Below are 17,779 nucleotides of genomic sequence, written 5' to 3' on the forward strand. Positions count from 1 at the left end.
GAAAATATTAAATTTGTGTGTGGGTAGTCGATAATTTTGGTTGTTACTCGTTTCTCAATCCCTTGGATATTACATAGTGTTGTCATTCTTTTTAGTAATAAAAGGTTGGACATTTAATTCCAATAATATGGAAAGACAATCAATTTAAAGACCATGCAAATATAAGGTATGATGTGTTTGATATCATATTTATTTCTCTATATATAAAAAATGTATTATTATTATTTTTTCTTTTCAATAAATATATTGTTAAAAATTACAGAATGATGGCGATATAAAATCTTTAGAACTATGTAGATTGTATCCTTTTTTTTAAAAAAAAATGGTGTTGATATTTTGTTTTTTGTATTTTGTCTTTGTAAATATTAGTAATATGTGTCATGTGATATATTAATATATATGTCTTCATCGACTATATGTGTGAATAACATTCCTGGTAGCATGTGTCCCTTGTCTCTTATGATTATGAGTTCTTTATTGCCATCAGTATGTGTATTAGAGGTGATTTTTTGTATGTATTTTTTGTATGTTTTTCTATATTTTCTTTTTGTTGTTAAATTATTTTTGTATTTATTGTGTCTTTTCTGTCCTGGTGTGATATATACATTCTTTTTGTGTTACATTTCAGCCCTGAAGAAGTCCTTTTGTGTAGGACGAAACGCGTTGGCTGATTGCTCGTTTGTTCAAGAAAAAGCAATAATAAAAAATGAAGATTTTTAAAAGACAACGTTGTGTTACTGGACTTTACTGACTTTGCGCAGTGGTGAACTATCCATATCTTTTTTCACTTGAACTCTGTCCATCTTTGTAAAGTTGTCGTAAGTTTCTGCAATTTCTTTCCAGATCCACGAGAATCAGGACAGTGCTCCTGGCAATGTGCAGTGCAGACGGTAACCCAACAACTATGGCCAATGCTTTTTAGCACCAAGCCTCCTACTGAGCCAACATACCCAGTGTTGCTCTCATTAAAACAGAGTCCAAGCAGCTTGAGCTTTTCTGGTAGCTAGAAGGAAAGATAAGAAGAGGTAGAAAGACGAAGATGTAGGTACAGAAAGTGAGGCAGAGAAATAGGTGAGGTTTTAGAGTGTGGTGAAGAGATATGGAGGAGGAAAGGTTGAGCGAAGCAAAGAAGTAGAGTACTCCAAGGGGAGAGGTAGACAGAGAGGTAAAGAAGAAAAAGAGGTGATTTTGAGAGAGGTAAACTCAGCAAAAGGTAGACAGAGACTTGAGAAAAAAAAAACGAAGAGATACAAGAGAGAGAGAGCAACATCAGAAGACATAAAAAATGGGCCAAGTATTCAGAGTAGAGGGGAAGACAGAAAGGGAGAGAGAGGGATGAAGAGTAGAAAGAGAAATGTGGTGTAAAATGAAAAGAGAAATCTGAAAGACATATTTGAAATAGAGAGAGAAGTCTACATACGGAATAGAAAGCTATGAGATAGAAAAAGAGGACAAAATGGTGAGGGTTAAGAGGCTGATACAGACTGTGGTGGTGGTGAAGGTGAGTAAACATGGAGAAGGAGATCTAGAGACAGATATGTGTGTGTGTGTTTGTGAGAGAGAGATAGAGAGCGAGAGAGAGAGAGAAAGAGAGGGAGAGAGAGACAAAGGAGGTGATGACAGTGAAAAAAATAAACAGAAGTACAGATAGAGGTGGCCAGAAAGAAGTATGAGAGTTGAAGGGAATGAAACAGAGGTAGTACAAGAGAAGAGTTGGAGATGTGGAAAGAGAGATACATTAGAGCAGTGTTCCCCAACCCCCGGGCCGCGGACCGGTGCCGGTCCGTGGATCAATCGGCACCGGGCCGCCCCACTGTGGCGGGCGGTAAATGTTTGATAATTTTTCCGTGGCCCGCTTGTCACACAATGGGACAAGCGGGCCACGGAAAAATTATCAAACATTTACCGGTCCGCGGCGATAAAAAGGTTGGACAACACTGCATTAGAGAACTGGGGGGAGAGTGGTGAGGTAGAGTAAGGGCTGAAAGAAGGATAAGGTAGTGAATATATAGAGGTGAGGCCAAGATAAAGATGAGATTGTGCGAGACATGAAGTCGACGGAAGAGAGAAACAAGGTGATCAAAAAGTGCAACGAGGTACCTAGAGAGGGATGAGAAAGAGTTGAAGTAGAGATACGTGATCCATTGAGAGATACAGCCACAGAGAGTGATAGAAAGAGGGACAAAGCCATGAGAGAGAGGTAGATAGAGATGAAGTTTACTGAGGTATATTGTACATACTGAGGTAGAAGTGAGGTAGATAAAGAAAAGGAAAAGAAAGCTATGATAGAAAGAGAGGATTATGGTACGTAGATTTAGAGAGGTTCAGACAGATGGTTCCAGTAGAAGAGGTAAGGTGAAGTAAGGAGAGAAAAATGATAGAAAGATATTTTCTTAATTTAATTGCTTCCAGCTGTCAGAGAGTGCAAGTGAGGAAGATTTATTTTTAGTGCAATGCAGGGCAGCAACCAAGGGGGAGAAAGCAGTGCAGTGCCATTCATATTAAAGTGATTTGCACTTACTCACTGCCGTTGCACTAGTACACAACCTCTGCCCCACGGTGCAGAGGTGTGTGTGTTTTCAAGCATAAGATTTATACTGGAACCATACCCTTCGAGTACGACATCATATGCCTAGGCAATTTCTTAAACATCCCACGCTGTGTACGTGCTGTACAGAGCAGAACACATGCATTGTGTTGAATGTTGGCAGAAATAAAACGTTTTCTCCATCTTAGTACCTGCCTGAAGAAGGGCTTATTTTTTATGCAAAGCCAAGGCTGATTAAAACTGTGAGCCCTTGCTCTAATCTGCCCAAGTTACACCCATGCAATGCTCCCTTGACGCAAAGTGGTGCAAAGCAGTGCAAAGCCCAGTTTGTGCTGAGAAAGGGGCACCTTTACATGCTGAATAAGGTGCAAGAGTTTGCACTGCTTTGCATCACTCTGGGTGACTTTGACCATGTGCAAACCTTGGTAAATGTGGCCCTACGTTTCTAAACATCCACTGCTGTCAGATTAGAGAAAGAGCGTTTAAGTCAGCATCGTTATGATTACGACTGTCCCAGGCATTTCGACTGTTCCACTCACTTTAGCAGTGAAGACGTCTCTGAATAACTTCAAAATAACCAGCCGAATTAATATCCTTTTGTTAACTTTTCTCAAGTCTTTGTATGTGTATATTAGAACTCTAATGCCTTAAGTATCACATTCATATATGCATGTGCAACATAGCCTGGGCTAAGGGTCTTTCCTGTTCCGTCGCAGGATAACCCCATAGGAAACGTAACTCCCAAGTCTTTGAACAGTTTGGATAAAAAGGTCAATAAATTGTTCAAAGTACCCTTTCATCAACAACATAACTTTTTCAAATACATCAGTGTATTCCCAATGCCTATCAATATAAATCTTCATGAAGCAACAGTTCTTGGCACGAAGAATCTGAAATCCATTTAGTGATTTCCTCGCTTTGACAGTACTGTATCACGATTGCCCAGCTAAAATGCTGGGAAAAATAAGATAAGTTATACCCGATAATTTGTCAAAGGCAATTTCTTCAGGAGTAATACCCTCCAAAGCCTACCACCTAGCAATACCAATACTGATGTTACAAGTAACAGAAGCTCGGAGTGGCTGATGGGGGGAGGGGGCAGTAAAATTGCCTGAAAAGGACGGTTAAACCAAATGGTCAATATTTCGTCACTACTTGGGCACTGATTGTACATGTTCCAGTCCCATGAACTGACCTTAAATATATTTGTGGATACATCTGGAATGAAAAGCTTTATAAGCATTAAATAGCAAAAACTGCATTGATAAATGACTGATGTTATTGAAGGCAATTTTGCAAAACAGTTTTCAACTCAGGATTCCTGCAAGTCCTGCAAGGAGCATATCAGGTACTGCTTTAGCAATTAATTCACACACCCCCTTTAACCCATCCCTTTGAATGTGAATATTTCTGAATAATTTAATTTGGATGTCTCTTGCTGTACACTGCCCTTTTCAAAAACATGATGTAAATTGAGTACTTCTGTCTCATACTATAGATTTTAGCAACAAGTGGAGCCATATAACAAATGTTGAACAACTACTGAAGCTAAAGGTAGACCCATGCAGTGTATGAAATGGGCCATCTTGGTCAATCCATTTACCACCGTTATAATGGATCCATAACTTTATTCTCTTGAGAGTAATGGGATGAAATTTAAGTACTAACCTTTACCAAGCTTGCAGGGGTTGCAAGAATCCTTTAGGTTTGATTCGATTCACCTCTGTCTAGGCACACATATCACATTGGTTTACAAAAGTCATTACATCTTTATGCCATTCAAACTACCAAAAGTATTGTGAAATCATTTGTAATGTATTTGTTCGTCCCAGATGACCTATTATCGACCAAATTATAACACCATTGTGAAGCTTTCAGTTGTACAGCCCTGGAGGTACATTTCAAGCTTTCTCATGAGACAACAGTCCTGCATTAATATAATAAAGGGAATCTTGAGTCTTCTTGTTGTGACTTGGTAAGAAATTGGGTTGTTGGTTGACTGGAGTGTGAGCCATGGTCTAGCAGCAACTACAATCCGTGTCAGAGTAGGCACCAGCAGACCCCTAATTAACCTGTGCTCAACCTCCTGGTAGCTTGGCACAGCGCAGTCAGGCTTAACGTAGAGGCCATGTGTAAAGTATTGGTGCAACACTTCAAACAGTAAAACACACAAAAAAGATCTCACACCAGGTTAGATAAATGGAGCAAAATTTTATAAATAAAGCAAGACTAAAATGACAAATATCGAATCAGTAGAACAGAAGTTATGCATTGTTAAAGCATTAAGTGTAAAATAGCGTCTAAAAGCACAGCATGTCAACCGCTGCTATATGCTTTTGCTGGGCCGGGTCACAGTTCAAAGTTCAGGCCAACTGTGATGGAGTGCGGGTCGGATCCAGTCCAAGATTAGTCCCACTGAAGTTTTACCTTCTTAAATTTTGTGCCAAGAGTCTTGTTTGCTTTGAAGAGATCTGCGAGGAACAAGGAGAGCATTGCGAGAGGCTGTCAGAGTGGTGCGAAGAGCAGGCCATTTATTGTGGACGGACGGGCTGGAGCTTCGTGTTGGCGGTCCCCTGCAAGCGGATGATGCTGTGGTGTGGAGAGACAGGCTGGTGGTACTCGCACTGATTTTTGGTGCACGAGGCACGGTCTTAATGTGAACAGGCTGCTGACAGTCACAAAGAGCCCAAAAGCTTAATTTAAGCTTGCTGAACCCCACCATGTATCCAGGACCTGAGCAGCACCACTTGGTGGTCAGGAACTCACTGCAGCTGCATCCAGAAGCTTGTTGGGGAGCATTTGATGTCTCTGAGACCAGCAGACTAGGCCTTGGAGTCACTCTGGGTCCTTGGTTCAAGATGAAGATGCAGGTCTAGTTTTTCTTCCCCAGGGAAGAGGGCAGCAGGTCAGCACAGGAGGGTAGTAGTTCCTTCAGAGTAACAGTCCAGCAAAGTGGCAGTTCTTTCAGCAGCACAGCAGTCCTTCTTCCTGGCAGAGTATCCACAGGTCCAGACGTGTACTGAAGAGTTGGTGTGTGAGGTCCAGCATTTATACACAGTTGTGCCTCTGAAGTGGGTACAAGCTTCTAGCGGCATGCTTTTGAAGTGTACAGATGCTCTGCCTTCGTAGCACAGGCACCAGACTAACTACAGGGGGTATGCAACCCTTTGTGTGGAGGCAAGACAGAGTAGTGTAAGTGAGGCTGGGCCTAGCTACTCCCACCCATCCTGCAAATGATGGCCCATCCAGTCACACATAAGCTCCCCATTGTGGGTGGCTGTACCAAAGATAGGCTGCAGGCACCAAATGACTAAGGCAAAAAAGTCAACTTTCTAAAACCGGCATTTTCAGAAATACAAATTAAAATCCAACTTCACTTTCAGTTAGGATTGTAAATTGTGATTCAACAGACATCAGACATGTACTGGTTACCTTTTTCCATTTGGAAATTACACATATAAAATGTAATAAGGTAATTCCAATATTATCTCATGGGAGAGGTAGGTCTAGCAGTAGTGAAAAATTAGTTTAAGAGTTTTTCATTACCAGGGCATGTAAACCCTAAGGCTACATGTCCTACCTTTTAAATTCATTGCACCCTGCTCTCTAGGCTGTCCATGGCCTACCCTAGGGGTGCCTTATATGTATTTAAAAGGAAGGTTTGAGCCTGGCAAAAGATTTACTTTGCCAAGTCGAAATGGCAGTTTAAAAACTGCCGACACACAGGCTGCAATGGCACGCCTGAGACATGTTTAGAGGATTACTTAAGTGGGTGGCACAATCGGTGCTGCAGGCCAGCTCGTAGCATTTAATTTACAGGCCCTGGGCACATGCAGTGTCACTTTACTAGGGACCTACAAGTAAATAAATAATGCCAATTGGGTAAAATGCAATGTTACCATGTTTAATGCAGAAAGCACAAGCACCTTAGCATGGCTAGCAGTGGTAAATTGTGCAGAGTCCTAAAGCCAACAAAAACAAAATCAGAATAAATGGAGGCATGAAGGCAAAAGTCTGGGGATGACCCTGCAGAAAGGGCCAAGTTCAACAGACATGTTGTACTAGTTCGGGAGGTTGCAGTGTGATTGTCCTGCGGAGCCCTAACCCTTCGGCTCCCTTAAATGTTCCGTCCCTAAAAACCCGACATGGGTCTCAAAATCCATCAAAGTCTCTAATCCCTCCCAAGTTCCAAAACCCACCCAAGATCCTTCCTGAGAGTCCATAGCCTTTCCAATGTTGTGTTCCAAGTCATTTCTTGAGTGGCAATCTTCGAGGCATCCTCATGTCCACACTTCAAGAATGGCAAGTTGACACCTAAAAAAATAAATGAAAAATAAATAATGTTAGTGACATTATTTGGGATGTGCTAACTTGAATACAAATCGAGTGCTCAATAAATCAATGCTCAATCAGGAAAGGAGGCAAGCAAGAAATAACAGTATTGGACCAGCATAATATGTGAATTTGAAATAATAAAAAAATTGGTTGTTCCGCGCCAACCCCACACCTCCCTGCAGCAAGACAGAGTTACTATTGGGTAAAGGTACTGATTTAGAGTTTGGTGGAAGGATTATGAACTCTCACCAATTTAGAGATGTCCATTGGCCCAGCTGACATCGCTTTCATTTCTAGGAACCACTGTCAGTAGTTGATGTACATGCACTGAATGTTTCATGGATGGCTCAGTAAACTTGAGGGAGCTGTACGTCAATCTTTCAACATTTTTTATATTTTCACAAACAAAATCCCAAAACAGGATTTTATTTTCTTAAATAAAAACACAAACAATGACTCCCTAGCCATGGGTGTTTTGTTCCATGGTATGGGGTGATTATGCAGTTGCCACTGCTCCTTACAGTCAGGTATTACATGGTGGTGATGGACAGTGAGAATGTGCCATTTGCCTTCCCTCTCTAAATAGGGCAGATGGACAAATGGCAAAACCTCTACAGCCATTACTTTGTTGGGCTCTCAGGGGTGAGTGTCAGTGGTAGAGACAGAGTAGTCTCTGTAGTCAACATACACAAGGTCCACCTGTCTCTAAATGATCAGTGTGGACCTTGAATTTGGCCCAGAGGGTAAACCACAGCTGTTGCAACAGAGTACGCTCTAAGACAATCTTTAAGCCAGGCCCAAAGTTAGCATATTTATTGAGAATAACAGTTTATTCTGTTCCAAGGAAGCTGTTTTGAAACTATTATTCACTTCTGATCTCACCATAAAAAAGTAAAACAACAAAGTTGTAAATTGAGCAGGAACTTTTTCAAACAGCCAACTCAGGAGTCTGTACTTGGGTCCGTGAAAAACAAAAGAAATGGAACTACTGAAGAGATTTGCAAGTGAAGTTTATTCAATGGCTGATTAAGTTTAAATGTTTATACTGACGCAATTGTAATAATAAGGGAGATTTTATTGTTGTGTAGGACATTTTTTTACGTGTGACCAATCATAGTATATGGCTCCAGGTCAAATAAACGACAGAGAGAAACCAAGAAAGAATTGATGCAGAAGGCATATGTACCTAGTCTTTCCTCTCTATTTCCCACCCCCTTACTGTGTGCCTCAACACATTGTTCCATCCTATTGGTACGCCTCCCTTTACAAGAGATTGGTGGGATCCGCTTCTTTTCTACATCAGTTGGAATATAACAAAAAGCAGGTCAGTGGTCTTGACATTTTCATTATAACAATCGCTAAGCCAGCGTATTATGTCTCATTTCGTATAACAAATCTTGATTTTAAATCATTCCAGTCATCTGTGATACAGTCATTGGAGCGTCCAACATTTTGAGAGCAACCATTTTGCAAAAATCAAAATCCAGGAAAATTGAAGTGGGGCCAGGGCCCTTCCACACCGTAAAAATTAAAGATTCCTCTGGTCCATATAAACTGTGACCTTGTGGTTTGTATTTAGGAGGTAGTGTTGTCATTCTTTGAAGGCCACTCAGACGGCCATCAGTTTCTTCTCTGTAGTCATGTAACTACGCTTGGCTGGATCCAATTTCGTAGATATGCAGGCCACTGGGTGTAATTCCCCTGCCTCCAGATGACACTTCAACAATATAGCTACTACTGCTATCTTGCATCTGCCTCAACAACGAATAACTGCTCAGTATCCAGATGGTCAAGCACAGGAGCTAAGGTAAATGCCTTTTGGAGTTCATTAATAGCCTCTTCGGCTTCAAAGGACCAAAAAAATGTTTGCCCCTTTTTTTTAGTAGCCTTGTTAGAGGAGCAATTCTGGAGAAAAAAATGCAGTCACCGTCAATAAAAATGTGAGGCTCCCAACAAATGCAGTATGTCCTTTGCATTCTTGGGGCATGGTCAGTCCGAGATCTGCTTTAGTCTTATCTTCTGGGATTTGCAGACTCTTAGAAAATAAAACGAAACCCAGAAATTGTGCCTCAGTAACATGGAACTCACACTTTGAAAGCTTGCCATACACCTCATGTTATTTATGGGTTGAAAGAATTATTCATACATGGTGAATTATCTCCACTTCAGAAGATTAATATATTGAAATGTGATCCATATAGAAATGATTTATTTGACAAAGATAATTAAAATTAAAAACCAAATTTGCCTTACAAGGCAAAATTTTACTATGCTAGCTCCCTAGGAAGGAAAAGTTTGAAGGCAAATCATCCTTACATGAATTGGCATCACACAGTCACAAAGATCCTTGCCTGGAATATTCATGGGTATAAGGCGTTTTTAAATCACCTGTTTATAACTTAGTTCCAGATGAACACACAATTATAGTTTAACAAGAGACTTGGCTGTGGGGGAGGACCTCGGTCCATGGATTAGTTGTTATTGGTTAAAGTATATCTCCTTCACATTCTGGGCACCTATCAGGAGGGCAATCGATCTCAGTATCAGTTCTCTAAGGAAAAAAAGTATCCACGTTACAGGCAACATGTAATTGGCTGTTAGCCTGCTCTATTACACTTTTTAACGAGCAGAGATCAAAGAATATATTAATTTGGTTGAATGTCTATCCACCACCTAATTGTATTTTGTTTGAGGAAGAATTGAAAAACGTACGCTCCTGTGTCTAATTTGCGCTTCTGCACTCCATTTGAATTGCTTATTATAGTTGGCGATTTCAAATTAAAAATGCCTTTTTTTAGATTTGATGATTTTTTGGGAAGATCAAATGCGATACAACGGGATTCCTATGGGTGTCTTGCAGTTGTTTTTTCTAGCCCTTTTTGGAGGTAAGCAATGGTTTGGGCTGGAGCAGTTTCTCTGAACAGGGACTCAATCTCTGTGACATCCTCCGAACCTTTGATTGGGTATGTGATCCTAAATCCAGCAAAAGCGCACTGAGAGCAATCCAGAAAAGGTGGCTTGGCGGATAAACTGCCTCAAATGAATAATTAAGCCTGTGCTATGAACTTTTGATAGCCAGGCCAGCAAGCTATGCTCATATACTGCAGACCCAGTATCGCCAAGCACCATTTTGTAACACTGCTTTCTGGCTTTCACGGAAATTCGGGGCAGGGACTCGTATGGTAACCCCACTCTTTCCCCTTTCAGTGAAATAAGATCTGTAATGAACTCCAGATCCTGAAATTACTATTTGGGGGAAAATAGGGAATGGAAGTAGAAAGAAAAGAGACACTAAGTAACTGCCCGACCTGCTGACCTCGGAAGCATGGACTGGTGGAAAACATTCAGTAAGAACCCTCAGTCTGCCATGGGTTGACGGGTAATCTCCATAATCCAGAGGATAAAAGTAAAGAGGCTGTGACTAGCCCCCAGATGACCAGGATACAGTCCAGGAATTGAATACAAAGGACTACCTCCAAAAGTAAAGGCGCCAGAAGCCAAGGTGACTTTGAGTGTTTGAAGATGGAGAAGGAATTCCAGAAAGATAGCAAGGAAATTTCAGTATCTGTGGAGGAAAGAATTACCATGAGCTACCAGTTACCCTGAGCTGCCCTAACCACCCAAGGGAACTGAAGTGGATCTAAACAGAAAAGTTCAAGGGAAATCCAAACGGTGCAAACAATGTGACCATCAACCGCTGTATCCAGGCTCTAATTGACTCAGAAGTGTCCAGAACCTTCAGGCTCCTTCTAGAATGTTCTGACTTCTTCAGAATGGTCTGGCTCCTTCCACTGGTCCGTGGATGTGTACTCTTTGTTTAGCTTTGTGTGTATTAAAACACTTGGACAGTCAGTTAAAGGGTATTCAGGGGGTTGTACTGTGCTCCGAGCAACTAGTCCAAGCCATCTCCTTGAAGAAGCCTTGCACTGCTTTGCCTCCCCATCCTGAGAGGCAAGTGATAAAGCGAAGTACTTGGTAATCCATTTGGATCCAGTAGTTGCAGCACTAGGGACACCAGTGGAAAAAGGTTCCAACTGTCAGAATTGGAGCCCAGTAACTTCTGACTGTGCTGAGACACTGGGAACTAGGGGCCAGATGTAGGAAAATCCAATTTTGTGACTTGCAAATTGCGAGTCTGACCGACTCGCAATTTGCAAGTCACAAAATTGGATGCAGAATGGTGTCTCAGACACCTTCTGTGACTCGCTATGGGGTCGCAAAGACCCACCTCATCAATATTCATGAGGTGGGTCGCATTTTGCGACCCCATATCGAGTCCCTGCACTCATAGGGATGGTGGCCTGCTGTAGTTTTTATTTTTTATTTTGCAGCCCGTTTTCCTTAAAGGAAAACGAGTTGCAAAATGAAAAGTAAACCAAAACCATTTGGTTTTGTTTTATTCAGAGCAGGCAGTGGTCCACTGCCTGCTCTGAAAAAATATTTTTGTCGACATTTGTTCTGGGGAGTGCAAAGCCACAGTCTCTCAAGTGGGGACCCCTTCCCTTTTGCGAATGAGTTACCACCAGTGTGACACTGGTGGTAACTGCGAGTTGGTTTGCGACCGCATTCGGGTCACAAAGCAACTCTGAATTGCAATACAAGTCGCAAATAGGAAGGGAACACCCCTTCCTATTTGCGAGTCGCATTCCCAAATTGCGAGTCGGTACTGACTCGCAATTTGGGAATGAGCATCGCTTTTGGCCGTTTGCATGCCGCAAACTGCGATTTTTGCAGTTTGCGACATGCAAACGGCTTACTACATCTGGCCCTAGGTCTTGCACTAAGCATGGACAAGGAGCATTATGGTCTAAGAAGGTGTGTCTGAATTTTTTTTTCCACCATTGTGCAGCAATTTCCAGTTTTTTGATGGTAAATTTATCTCCAAAGTGCAGAGGTAGGTTTGTGCTATACAGGTACCACATATATTCAAACATATGCAGGGAAATATTTCATGTTCCGTAAAACATTTAAAGAACAAAGGCCCTCATTACAACCCTGGCGGTAAATGCCGCCTACCGCCATGCTGACGGCCGCCAACATACCGTGAGCGCAGCCGTAATCCGCCACGGGTATTATGACCCACACATAGAAATCTGCCACTATACAGACATCCACACAAGTCCGCCAGACCAAAGGTGAGTGATGAACTGGCGATAGCAAAACCCACACCGTTACGCCAACAGGAATACGCTCACAGTATCACGAACCACAAATCACTGCGGCGGTCTTTCAACCGCGGTAAACCATTGGCAGTACACACCACTGCGCTCAAAATACACACACACTTACAAAACTACACCACATTGGACAATTCAAAATACTCACACCTGGCACACATAGACACACCACACCCACACACCCAAACCAATATAAAACAACACACACCCACACTACCCACAACTCCCTACAGCGAAACAAAAGAGAGCAAGCACAAAGAGACAAGCCAGGAGCACCCACTCAATCAGAGGCACAGAACCCCATCACCTATTCACCATTTTCGCACATCACAGCATACACCACAACACATCACCCCACACATCCTCACACATATCACTCACACCACATCCATGGCACCCCAAAGAAACTCCAGGTTTTCAGAGGAGGAGCTAAGGGTCATGGTGGAGGAAATCATCCAGATAGAGCCACAGCTATTCGGATCACAGGTGCAGCAGACGTCCATTGCAAGGAAGATGGAGCTACGGCGGAGAGTCGTGGACAGGGTCAACGCCTTGGGACAGCACCCAAGAACCAGGGATGACATCAGGAAGAGGTGGAACAACCTACGGGGGTAGGTGCATTCCGTGGTTGCAAGACACCAGATTGCTGTACAGAGGACTGGCGGTGGACCCCCACCTCCTCCTCCACAACTAACATGGGAGGAGCAAGTCTTGGCCATCATGCATCCTGAGGGTCTCGCAGGAGTAGCAGGAGGACTGGACTCTGGTAAGACAAATCTTCACTACTATCACCCCCCCACCCTACCTGCATGCCATCACAAACTCCTTCCCCCTACCCTCACCCCCATCACTCCACATCCTCACATATACCCCACTATCACAACCCACCCATCCCAAAACCAAGCCCTGCATGTAACACCAATGCATGGACCCCCATCACAGACCTGCATGGACACCCATCACACAGCATGGCCAGTAGAGAGAATTGCCCAGCCCTCACAATTACCACGCACACAAGCCAAAACTGATAGGGAAATCACAACCATACAGAGAAACACACCCATGCACAAGATGGCACACGCAGATACACTAACACTGCATTTGCATCCCCACAGGACCCCTACTCAACGTCACCGGAGAGGAGGTGCCAGCTACATCCAGCCCCCCCCAGAAGAGGCCCACAGTGACGACAGCAGCTCTGCACGCCTTGATCAGGATGACCAACTGGCCCATCAGGGACCTATGGACAGTCGGTTACCCTGCCACAGTCCCAACCCACCACAGAGCCTCCCCCTTCAGGAAACACCAGCACATTACCCACCCAGCGGTCCCATGACATGTCAATCAGCAGTGTGTCCACCACAACAGGGACCCCAGGCAACCCCACAAACCCAGGACAATCAGGGACCTGGGGTCAGTGGCAGTGGGCACACGGTTCAGGGGACAGAGGCACAGGACAACGGGGAGCTGGGAGGACTGCTGTGCGAAAGGGGGAGGATAGGCCCAAGGAACAGACTCTCCACGAGGCACTCTAAAACATCCTGAGAGCATACCACCACTTACAGGAGATCATGGGCCAGATACTGGCCAAGTTGCAGGAGACCCAGCAGCTGCAGGAGGGACAGTATCTTGGGATCACAAAAATCTACACCATCCTGGTCACCGTTGAAGGGGTGCTAAGTGACATGGGCAAGACCATGAGGGAGGCAGTGGCACAACAAAGGGGGCCTGACACTAGCCAAACCAAGTAACAGCCTTCCACCTCCGCCGGCGCTAGTGGACAGGATGCCCCGCTACAGGACCAACAGGCCACCAGCACCCCACTCCCTGCAGAAGTAGAACCACCCCGCAAACGGTCCCTGCGATCCAGGCAGAAGACAGAGAACATTGCCAAGACCCCCGCCAGGAAATAGGACTCTCCTGATAGTCACCCTTCTGTCCCACTCTGTTACCCTGTCCTCCTTGAACTGCCATTGCTCCCCTTCCTATGCCCCCTTGGACAATGCACCTGTGATACCAAGAGACTGGACTCTACCATGTACTTTCCTCCACCATCACCCCAGCCCCTTGCACATACCGCTATACTTATTAGAACCTCAATAAACACCCTTGAAACAAATACCAATCTGGTGTCAGTCTAATGATTCACAAATGTATTAGTACAACATTATCAAAGCATTTCAATGTATATGTACAGTGAAATATACTACAGGATGAGCTTTGGTGGGCAGCAGTACATATAGTAGGAGCCAGAATGGGGCACAGATATCTGAAAATAGAAAATCCAAAGGGAGCAGTCAGTGGACATAGACATAGGGTAAGAGACTGCCTTGTACAATGTCCAACAGATTACTGAAATGTTAAGTGGAGTTACAATCTCTTACCTGTGTGTCACTGGAAGTATTGCTGTATTATGTTTGTTATGTTGTCCACATCTTCTTCCTCTGCCTCCTCTTCGTCACTGTCCACAGGCTCCACCGCTGCCACAAGACCATTTCCAGGCACATCCTCCTGCAGAAAAGGCATCTGGCGTCTCAAGGCCAGGTTGTGCAACATACAGCATGCCACGATGATCTGGCACACCTTCTTGGGTGAGTAGTACAGGGATCCATCTGTCAGATGGAGGCACCGGAACTTGGCCTTCAGGAGGCCAAAGGTCCTTTCTATAATCCTCCCTGTATGCCCATGTGCCTCATTGTAACGTTCCTCTGCCCTTGTCCTGGCATTCCTCACTGGAGACAGTAGCCATGAGAGGTTGGGTTAAACAGAGTCACCTGTAAACATAGGGTGACAACTGTTAGACACACACTAACCCTCAGGGGCAATCCCATACCCAGACATCAACATATACTCGGTGGGGACCTTTGGCTCACCTATAAGCCACACCCGGTGCCTCTGGAGTTGACCCATCACATATGGGATGCTGCTATTACTCGATATAAAGGCATCATGCACAGAGCCAGGATATTTGGCATTCACATGGGAGATGTACTGGTCCCCCAAACACACCATCTGCACATTCATCGAGTGATAGCTGTTTCTATTCCTGTAAACCTGTTAATTTCTCCGGGGGTGGGAACAAATGCTACATGTGTACCATCAATGGCACCAATGATGTTGGGAATATGTCCCAGGGCATAAAAGTCAGCTTTCACTTTGGCCAAATCCTCCACCTGGGGGAACACGATGAAGCTGCGCATGTGTTTCAGCAGGGCTGACAACACTCTGGTCAACACGTTGGAGAACATTGGCTGAGACATCACTGATGCCACGGCCACTGTTGTTTGGAAGGAACCACTTGCTAGGAAATGGAGCACTGACAGGACCTGCACTAGAGGGGGGATACCTGTGGGCTGGCGGATAGCTGACATCAGGTCTGGCTCCAATTCGGCACACAGTTCTAGGATTGTGGCACGATCAAGTCTGTATGTGACGATAATGTGCCTGTCCTCCATTGACGCAAGGTCCACCAGGGGTCTGTACACCGGAGGATGCCGCCATCTCATATTCTGCCTCAGCGGTTGAAGCCTATGGAAGAGAACTGTGAGCAGAGGGTCACATTTAAACATCTATTGCACTAATGTAGATTAATTTACTTTACAGAATCAATATGTGAACTCAAGAATCAGTTGATGTGCCAATGTCTGCTGTGACACAGTTAGGTGCCATGGCCTGTTCCCCCCTGAAATGGCAGCTGTCTGACCTGCGAGGAGGGACAAGTGGAAATGAGGTAAATGCGCTGCTGTTGTGCACCATCGCGGTAGGCAGTCAATGACCGCAGCGTAACTTCGCATTGGTTATCATTGGGCCCTATGGGTTCCAGGAGCCAATGGCGATGTACGCCGGTGGTGACGGTACGCACCGCCGCGGACGTCACAGCCATTTTCTAACTATCCACTCACTTGCTACCTGACCTTCAACAGGAGAGGACCTAAACTGCAAGTGCTGCTGTGACCTGTGTCTGGAAGCGACAATGGCTTGAGTGTCTGGGGAAAGGGCCCCTGTCTTCACTGCGGAGGAGTTGGAGAAACTGGTGGATGGGGTCATACCCCAGTACACATTACTCTACGGTCCTCCAGACAAACAGGTGAGCACACTGTGAGCCTGATGCATGGGCCATGAATGTTTGGAGGGCTGTGGATGTAAGCCACATGTTGGAGGGTGCTGAGGCGTCCTGGCCAGAGAGCAGCATGTAAGGTGGTCAGTGTATGTGCGTCAGGGCATGGGTGGGAACTGGTGGGCAATGAGTATGACGGTTCGGACAGGTGAGTAATTTACTTTTCTGCTGTTTTATCGCTCCAGGTCAGCGCCCACCAGAAGAAGGGTATTTGGTGTGCAATCGCCAAGGAGGTACGGACCCTGGGGGTCTTTCACAGGCAGAGCACCCACTGCCGCAAGAGATGGGAGGACCTTTGCCGCTGGTCAAAGAAGACGGCGGAGACCCAGCTGGGGCTGGCCTCCCAACATGGAAGGGGTGCCCGTCGCACCATGACCCCCCTGATGTTCCACATCCTGGCGGTGGCCTATCCGGAGTTGGATGGGCGCTTGAGGGCATCACAGCAGCCACAAGGGGATGAGTACAGATTCTGAAAGCTGACTTTGCGTGTGTTAGGAGGTAGCTGGGTGGGGGATGTGGGCTGTGGGTGCCCCTAGGCAAAGGCGATATGGCAGGGTAGGTCCCTTATTGGGCAGGCTCTGGAGCACTCCTACCCCAATGGTGTAAGTGGCCATCTGGGCAGGGTCCTGTGGGTATCTGGTGTGCAGATGCTGGCATTAGGCATTGTATCCCATGGGCTGGTGACTTTCTCAGTAAATGGTTGGGCATGGCATAGTGCATAGGGCTGATCCCTGTGTGTAGTGTAGGGCAACGGTGGTGTTATTGCCGGCTTTGACCAAGTGTATCCTCTGTCTCTTAGCCTCCCTTTTTGTTTTGTCACCCTGTCCTTGTGTGCATTAGCATCATCTGGCAGAGGAGCAGAGGCACCGGCAATGGAGGGAGCTGCATCCCACATGGCCCTGGAGGCCGAATCCACCGAGGGTGAAGGCAGTAGTGGGATGGAGGGCGAGGGAAGCACCACGACAGGGACAGGAGGGGAGACCACAGACATCGACTCCTCCTCCGATGGAAGCTCCCTGGCGGTGGCGGACACCTCTGTGCCCACCCCAACAACAGGAACAGCCGCCACCCCCCCTACCAGCACCACCCTCCCAGCAGCCCCTCAGTGTGTTTCCTGTGCCAGCTCACCCAGGAGAGTGGGCATCTCCTCCTCCCCAGGCACCTCAGGCCCTGCCCCAGTCAGCCCTGCTGCCCTCAATGAGGAGGCTATTGACCTCCTGAGATCCCTCACTGTTGGGCAGTCAACCATTCTGAATGCCATCAACGGTGTCGAGAGGCATTTGCAACAAACAAATGCATACCTGGAGGGCATTCACTCTGGCGTGGCAGCCCAACAGAGAGCATTTCAGGCTCTGGCCTCAGCACTGAAGGCAGCCCTTGTCCCTGTGTCCAGCCTCCCCCCTCCAACTTCCTCTACCCAGACCCAATCCCCTCAACCTCAGCCTATCCTAAGCACACCTTCAGACCAGCATTCACCCAAATCACCACACAAAAGTGGCTCAGGCAAACATAAGCACCACACTTCATCTCACAGGCACTCACATAAGCACCATGCCCATGCACACACACCAACATCCACTGCCTCCACTGTGTCCCCCTCCT

General features: G+C 45.5%; 1 long non-coding RNA gene across 1 annotated transcript in view; it reads right to left on the reverse strand.

Annotated features, from left to right (window-relative positions):
* Positions 1 to 4,739: 4,739 nt before the first annotated feature.
* LOC138299498 (uncharacterized) overlaps positions 4,740 to 17,779 on the reverse strand; it is a 40,844-nt gene continuing 27,804 nt past the window's right edge. The window contains exon 2 of the long non-coding RNA XR_011204760.1: positions 4,740 to 6,862. This is a non-coding gene — a long non-coding RNA (uncharacterized lncRNA). The remainder of the gene's footprint in view (positions 6,863 to 17,779) is intronic.

Source organism: Pleurodeles waltl, chromosome 6 (genome assembly GCF_031143425.1).
Source record: "Pleurodeles waltl isolate 20211129_DDA chromosome 6, aPleWal1.hap1.20221129, whole genome shotgun sequence".
NCBI lineage: Eukaryota > Metazoa > Chordata > Amphibia > Caudata > Salamandridae > Pleurodeles > Pleurodeles waltl.